Source organism: Littorina saxatilis, linkage group LG10 (genome assembly GCF_037325665.1).
Source record: "Littorina saxatilis isolate snail1 linkage group LG10, US_GU_Lsax_2.0, whole genome shotgun sequence".
In the NCBI taxonomy this organism is placed as follows: domain Eukaryota; kingdom Metazoa; phylum Mollusca; class Gastropoda; order Littorinimorpha; family Littorinidae; genus Littorina; species Littorina saxatilis.
The window spans coordinates 7,876,016-7,883,515 of record NC_090254.1 but is presented as its reverse complement, the minus strand read 5'-3'; the positions used below and the strand labels follow the sequence as shown (position 1 = coordinate 7,883,515).

Here is a 7,500-nt window from a genome sequence, read left to right as displayed (position 1 = left end):
ATTTTTAAGCCACCAAGCTGAAATGCAATACCGAAGTCCGGCCTTTGTCGAAAATTGCTTTACAAAAATTTCAATCAATTTGATTGAAAAATGAGGGTGTGACAGTGCCGCCTCAACTTTTACAAAAATCCGGATATGACGTCATCAAAAGTATTTATCGAAAAAAATAATTATTAATTTTTTGATTTGGTGTTGTTTTTCAATTCTTTTTAATTTGCGTTTATATTGCGGTAGGATTAGAATATATATATATACCAAACCGATGTCAAATACGAGCTGATTTGGTGAAATAAAGCACATTTCTACTTGCGAAACCCATCGAACAGCCATTAGGCTAAGCGAGAGAGTTCTCGTGATTGTTTTAATTAAAAAACTTATTCATAAAAACTAGAGACTAGGTTTCTGGTCAAAACGAATGATTAATCTGCTGTATCATTCGCTTGTCGGAAAGACAATCGGCCTACGCGCATCTCTCAAATATGACCTTCTCTTGTCTACGATTTCGGAAATTTAATTTTGATCATCATTTTTATATTTTTAATTTTCAGAGATTGTTTTTAATCCAAATATAACATATGTATATGTTTTGAGAATCAGAAAATGACGAAGAATAAGATGAAATTGTTTTTGGATCGTTTAATAACAAAATAATTTTAATTACAAGTTTCCGATTTTTAATGACCAAACTCACTCATTAGTTTTTAAGCCACCAAGCTGAAATGCAATACCAAACCCCGGCCTTCGTCGAAGATTGCTTTGCCAAAATCTCAATCAATGTAATTGAAAAATGAGGGTGTGACAGTGCCGCCTCAACTTTTACAAAAAGCCGGATATGACGTCATCAAAGGTATTTATCGAAAAAAGGAAAAAACATCCGGGGATATCATACTCAGGAACTCTCATGTCAAATTTCATAAAGATCGGCCCAGTAGTTTAGTCTGAATCGCTCTACACACACACACAGACAGACAGACAGACAGACAGACACACACACACAGACAGACACACACAGACACACACACACACACACACACACACATACACCACGACCCTCGTCTCTGACTAAATGTAAAAACGAATAAATCAATCAATCAATAAATAACAGCAAAGGAAATAAGGATTGAAAAAGAAAGAAAATAATGAACTAGCGTTTAGTCAATAATATCCCTCTGAAATACTTAAATATCTTGATGCACACAGCATGAGCCTTTCTCGTTACTCACGGGGAAGTAATGTGGCAGAGAAGATTTGACATTTGACAAATCCTCCAGCCAACGGATGAAAAGTGAATACGATCTCAACTTTCACGAGAGTAATAAGCAAGCGTCGGTGGTGTAACGGTTAGCATGGTTGCCTTCCAAGCAGTCGATCCGGATTCGACTCCCGGCCGACGCACTTTCTTTCTTTTTTCTTTTTTTGAAATTTGTGGTTGTTTTTCACACACATATACCACGACCCTCGTCTCTGACTAAATGTAAAAACGATTAAATCAACCAATCAATAAATAACAGCAAAGGAAATAAGGATGAAAAAGAAAGAAAAGAATGAACTAGCGTTTTAGTCGATAATGTCCTTCTGGGGTTGCTGAAATATATTGATGCACACATCATTCGCCTTTCTCGTTCCCAACGGGTAAGTAATGTGGCAGAGAAGATTTGACATGTAAGAAATCCTACAGCCAACGGATGAAGCGTGAATACCATCTCAAAGTTTACAAGAGTTACAAGCAAGCGTCGGTGGTGTAACGGTTAGCATGGTTGCCTTCCAAGCAGTCGATCCGGGTTCGACTCCCGGCCGACGCACCTTTTTTTTTAAACATTTTAATTTGTGGTTGGTTTTTATTTTTATTTTTAATGTGCGTTTATTTTTGTAATTTCACTTTATATTTTGCTTTTGTGTGTGTGTGTGTGTGTGTATGTATGTGTGTGAATGTGTGTCATTGTGTGTGTGTATGTGTGCGCACGCGCTCATGTGTGTGTGTGTGTATGCATATGTGTGTGTGTATGTGTGTTCTAACACTTTACATTACATTTGTTGTAATTTTAATGACCAGTTTTTTCGTTATTTTTACACTCTTCTCAATGTATGAATAACACATAAAAGAATATACAAAAAATAAGCATAATCTTAGCAAGTTAAGTTTAAGTTAAAAAAATAAGAAAGGTGGTTATTCAGATTCATTCCATGCACACGGGAAACTCTCTCTCACTCACTGACCCGCTGCTGACTGATAATTACATAAACTGATAGATATACAAGGAAATCAAGGAAATCAAGAATAATCAAAAGAAAGAAATAGACAAATAAATAAAACATTATAAATAAATAACAGCAAAGGACACAAGGATGAAAAAGAAAGAAAAGAATGAACTAGCGTTTTTAGTCAATGCACGTAATATCCCTCTGAATTTGCTGAAATATATTGATGCACAGAGCATGCACCTTCCTCGTTCCCAACGGGGAAGTAATGTGGCAGAGAAGATTTGACATTTGACAAATCCTCCAGCCAACGGATGAAAAGTGAATACTATCTCAACTTTCACGAGCTTAATAAGCAAGCGTCGGTGGTGTAACGGTTAGCATGGTTGCCTTCCAAGCAGTCGATCCGGGTTCGACTCCCGGCCGACGCACTTTTTTCAATTTTGTTTAAAATGTTTAATTTGATGTTTTAATGTGTATTTTTTTTATTTCACTTTATATTTTGCTTTGCTTTGCTTTGCTTTGTTTTGTTTTGTTTTGCTTTGGTGTGTTTGACATTTGACAAATCCTCCAGCCAACGGATGAAAAGTGAATACTATTTCAAAGTTTACACTAGTTACAAGCAAGCGTCGGTGGTGTAACGGTTAGCTTGGTTGCCTTCCAAGCAGCCGATCCGGGTTCTACTCCCCGCCGACGCACCTTTTTATATTTAGTCAAGTTTTGACTAAATATTTTAACATCGAGGGGGAATCGAAACGAGGGTCGTGGTGTATGTGCGTCTGTCTGTCTGTGTGTGTGTGTGTGTAGAGCGATTCAGACTAAACTACTGGACCGATCTTTATGAAATTTGACATGAGAGTTCCTGGGTATAAAATCCCCGAACGTTTTTTTCATTTTTTTGATAAATGTCTTTGATGACGTCATATCCGGCTTTTCGTGAAAGTTGAGGCGGCACTGTCACGCCCTCATTTTTCAACCAAATTGGTTGAAATTTTGGTCAAGTAATCTTCGACAAAGCCCGGACTTCGGTATTGCATTTCAGCTTGGTGGCTTAAAAATTAATTGATGACTTTGGTCATTAAAAATCTGAAAATTGTAAAAAAAAATAAAAATTTTCAAAACGATCCAAATTTACGTTTATCTTATTCTCCATCATTTGCTGATTCCAAAAACATATAAATATGTTATATTCGGATTAAAAACAAGCTCTGAAAATTAAATATATAAAAATTATTATCAAAATTAAATTGTCCAAATCAATTTAAAAACACTTTCATCTTATTCCTTGTCGGTTCCTGATTCCAAAAACATATAGATATGATATGTTTGGATTAAAAACACGCTCAGAAAGTTAAAACAAAGAGAGGTACAGAAAAGCGTGCTATCCTTCTTAGCGCAACTACTACCCCGCTCTTCTTGTCAATTTCACTGCCTTTGCCATGAGCGGTGGACTGACGATGCTACGAGTATACGGTCTTGCTGAAAAATGGCAGCTACTTGACTAAATATTGTATTTTCGCCTTACGCGACTTGTTTATATTTAGTCAAGTTTTGACTAAATATTTTAACATCGAGGGGGAATCGAAACGAGGGTCGTGGTGTATGTGCGTGTGTGCGTGCGTGTGTGTGTGTGTGTGTGTAGAGCGATTCAGACTAAACTACTGGACCGATCTTTATGAAATTTGACATGAGAGTTCCTGGGTATGAAATCCCCGAACGTTTTTTTCATTTTTTTGATAAATGTCTTTGATGACGTCATATCCGGCTTTTCGTGAAAGTTGAGGCGGCACTGTCACGCCCTCATTTTTCAACCAAATTGGCTGAAATTTTGGTCAAGTAATCTTCGACGAAGCCCGGACTTCGGTATTGCATTTCAGCTTGGTGGCTTAAAAATTAATTAATGACTTTGGTCATTAAAAATCTGAAAATTGTAAAAAAAAAATAAAAATTTATAAAACGATCCAAATTTACGTTTATTTTATTCTCCATCATTTGCTGATTCCAAAAACATATAAATATGTTATATTCGGATTAAAAACAAGCTCTGAAAATTAAATATAATTATAAAAATTATTATCAAAATTAAATTGTCCAAATCAATTTAAAAACACTTTCATCTTATTCCTTGTCGGTTCCTGATTCCAAAAACATATAGATATGATATGTTTGGATTAAAAACACGCTCAGAAAGTTAAAACAAAGAGAGGTACAGAAAAGCGTGCTATCCTTCTTAGCGCAACTACTACCCCGCTCTTCTTGTCAATTTCACTGCCTATGCCGTGAGCGGTGGACTACGAGTATACGGTCTTGCTGCGTTGCATTGCGTTTAGTTTCATTCCGTGAGTTCGACAGCTACTTGACTAAATATTGTATTTTCGCCTTACGCGACTTGTTTTAAATGTTTAATTTAATGTTTTAAAGGCACAGTGCGCCTCTCGTAAACCATCACAGATACTGTCAGGCTTTTACACACAGTACAAACACCCTTCCATTTGAAGGCTCACCAAACGGGAACATCCCAGGTGCCCTACGTAAAGAGCGAGCAATTTTCAAAGAATTAATTTTGCGGATTGTGTCAGAGACAATCGGACCGTGGTGCGTTTTGGCACAAGACCTAACTTTTAAAATCTAAATAATAAATTGACAGCTTGTTACACAAACATTCTTAAATCATAAAAGAATTCTTTTTTCATCAAGACAAGATCAGTACAATTGGAAATTTTGAAAGTTTGAAAAAAGAAACGCCCGGAAGCAGGATCACGCAAGGTCGTGGTTCTCGTAGCAGGCGACGGTTTATGCCTTTCGCAAGTTCCTCTGAACAGTCAAAAGCCATCGCGAGAGTTCTTGTGAACCACAGCCCTTTGTTTCGTGCATAGTCAGAGGTACATAAAAACGTGGTATTGCAGATAAGCTCACAGCGAGTCGCATTCAAATTACTAGCTCGCGACTGCATTGTGAAAAAGGGAAACCGGATCACACGGGTTCACGATGGCTCAGGGGTAAGATAAACCACGCAACAATAAATTCTTTGAAAATTGCTCGCTCTTTACGAAGGGCACCTAGGATGTTCTCAAGCGGTGAGTGTTCAAATGAAAGGGTGTTTGTACTGTGTGTAAAAGCCTGACAGTATCTGTGATGGTTTACGGGAGGCGAACTGTGCCTTTAATGTTTATTTTTTTTTTTTATTTCACTTTATATATTGCTTTGCTTTGTTTTGTTTTGTTTTGTTATGCTTTGGTGTGTTTGACATTTGACAAATCCTCCAACCAACGGATAAAAAGTGAATACTACATGTATCTCAAAGTTTACACGAGTTACAAGCAAGCGTCGGTGGTGTAACGGTTAGCATGGTTGCCTTCTACGCAGTCGATCCGGGTTCGACTCCCGGCCGACGCACCATTTAAAAAAATGAACTGTATGAATATCATTTCATGATACCACTTACCAATTTATTTTATTTGACATGTGTGTGTGTTTTGTTTTGTTTTGAGGTATATGATCAGGCATGAAAACGGAAAATAAAAAAAATACTGAAAACAAAATTCGAAGGCGCGTAGCGCCAAGTTTCGCAGGCGCGAAGCGCCAAGACTTCTAGGGGGGTCCGGGGGCATGCTCCCCCGGAAAAAAAATTTTTCAAGGGTGCAATTTGGTGCAATCTGGGGCTATCTGAGCCTTAAAATTGGATTCAAACATGGCCCCAAAACTATTTTACTATAACTATGACTAGGGGGAAAAAAAATGAAAAGAAAAAAAATTAAAAAAAAAAAAAAAAAGGGAAAAATACGGAAATTAAAAAAAAATACGGTTTATTTTTTTCAAAAATACGGAAAATACGGAAAATACGGAGAATTTTCATGCCTGATGTTTGTATTGGAACCGTTCTTTTTTTTTACGGCAAAAATCAAAACAAACATCGGAAGATGCATAAGCTCAGTCTGCTACTCACCTAACGCTACAACATTCAATCAATCAATCAATCCGTCCGTCCATCCATTCATCAATCTCTCTCTGATCCTCACTTTACATGATGCAACGATGAAACACACACACACACACACACGAAACTTTTTTCCTCTGCACCACTCCACACAATGAAAGCTGGAACACTTTTTAAAACTTAAAAAGCTTTATACATCACAATACAAAGTTCAACACCAAGCCAGAAAGTATCTTTCGTTTCAAAATTTTCGGCCCGCAGGCCTTCTTCAAAAGGTACACAGACCAAGCGTCTATAGTAACAACCCTACTAAAATACATAATAAAATGACCCTCAAAGCTAACCAAGACTAGTTGAGGTATCAATGCGCCTCGTCAGCAGGTTGTTTAGTACGATCTCTTTCCTGCTTGCATGCGGTTGTAAACAGACAATTGTTATTGTGATGTATAAAAAGTTCAACACCAAGCCAGAATGTCTCATCTTTTGTTTCCAAATTTTCGGCCCGCAGGCCTTCTTCAAAGGTACTCAGACGCTATGGTTAGCATTGAGGGTCATTTTACAAGTAGGAAATATGAAGGCCAACGAAATACCGAGACCACAGGTTATGCGAAGTGATGACGTCGAATACGAGACGCAAGTTGATACATGAATTCTTCCGGACTATGTCAGTCAATTCCAAATTAAATATTTTGATAGTTCTCGTGTAAGCAAATAATGGAAAGAGAGACGATAGTATATATATCAATTTATGTATTCCCCCATCTGCTTCTTTCTCTCTCTAAACGTGTAGGGCAAGTTATTGTTCGGTAACTTACCTAACAACCAAAATCATTTACCCAACAACGGGCCTGAACCCTCGATAGCTCACAGGTTGATGAGTTATACTTTGAGGGAACTACTTTAGCGATTGAAAAGTTCCGAACGCTCCAATGTACGAAATATACATCTTTCTTTCTTTTCTTTATTTGGTGTTTAACGTCGTTTTCAACCATTCAAGGTTATATCGCGACGGGGAAAGGGGGGAGATATGATAGAGCCACTTGTCAATTGTTTCTTTTTCACAAAAGCACTAATCAAAAATTTGCTCCAGGGGCTTGCAACGTAGTACAATGTATTACCTTACTGGGAGAATGCAAGTTTCCAGTACAAAGGACTTAACATTTCTTACATACTGCTTGACAAAAATCTTTACAAAAATTGACTATATTCTATACAAGAAACACTTAAAGGCAGAGTAAGCCTCCCGTAAACCATCACAGATACGGTCAGGCTTTTACACACAGTACAAACACCATTTCATGAAGCTCGCATTTTTCATGATCCGCTAACTTCGACCATTATTTTTAATAATCACTGAGACTCGG

The 7,500-nt window shown here is 37.4% G+C and overlaps 4 non-coding genes across 4 annotated transcripts; all 4 read left to right on the top strand.

Moving 5' to 3' along the window:
• The first annotated feature begins 1,323 nt into the window (after nt 1-1,323).
• Trnag-ucc (transfer RNA glycine (anticodon UCC)) lies at nt 1,324-1,395 on the top strand. Its single transcript has one exon. It is a non-coding gene; the product is annotated as a tRNA-Gly (tRNA).
• Nucleotides 1,396-1,730: 335 nt separating this feature from the next.
• Trnag-ucc (transfer RNA glycine (anticodon UCC)) lies at nt 1,731-1,802 on the top strand. The gene has a single exon. It is a non-coding gene; the product is annotated as a tRNA-Gly (tRNA).
• Nucleotides 1,803-2,558: 756 nt separating this feature from the next.
• Trnag-ucc (transfer RNA glycine (anticodon UCC)) lies at nt 2,559-2,630 on the top strand. Its single transcript has one exon. It is a non-coding gene; the product is annotated as a tRNA-Gly (tRNA).
• A 2,893-nt stretch (nt 2,631-5,523) lies between these two features.
• Nucleotides 5,524-5,595, top strand: Trnar-ucu (transfer RNA arginine (anticodon UCU)). The gene has a single exon. It is a non-coding gene; the product is annotated as a tRNA-Arg (tRNA).
• The last annotated feature ends 1,905 nt before the right edge of the window (nt 5,596-7,500 follow it).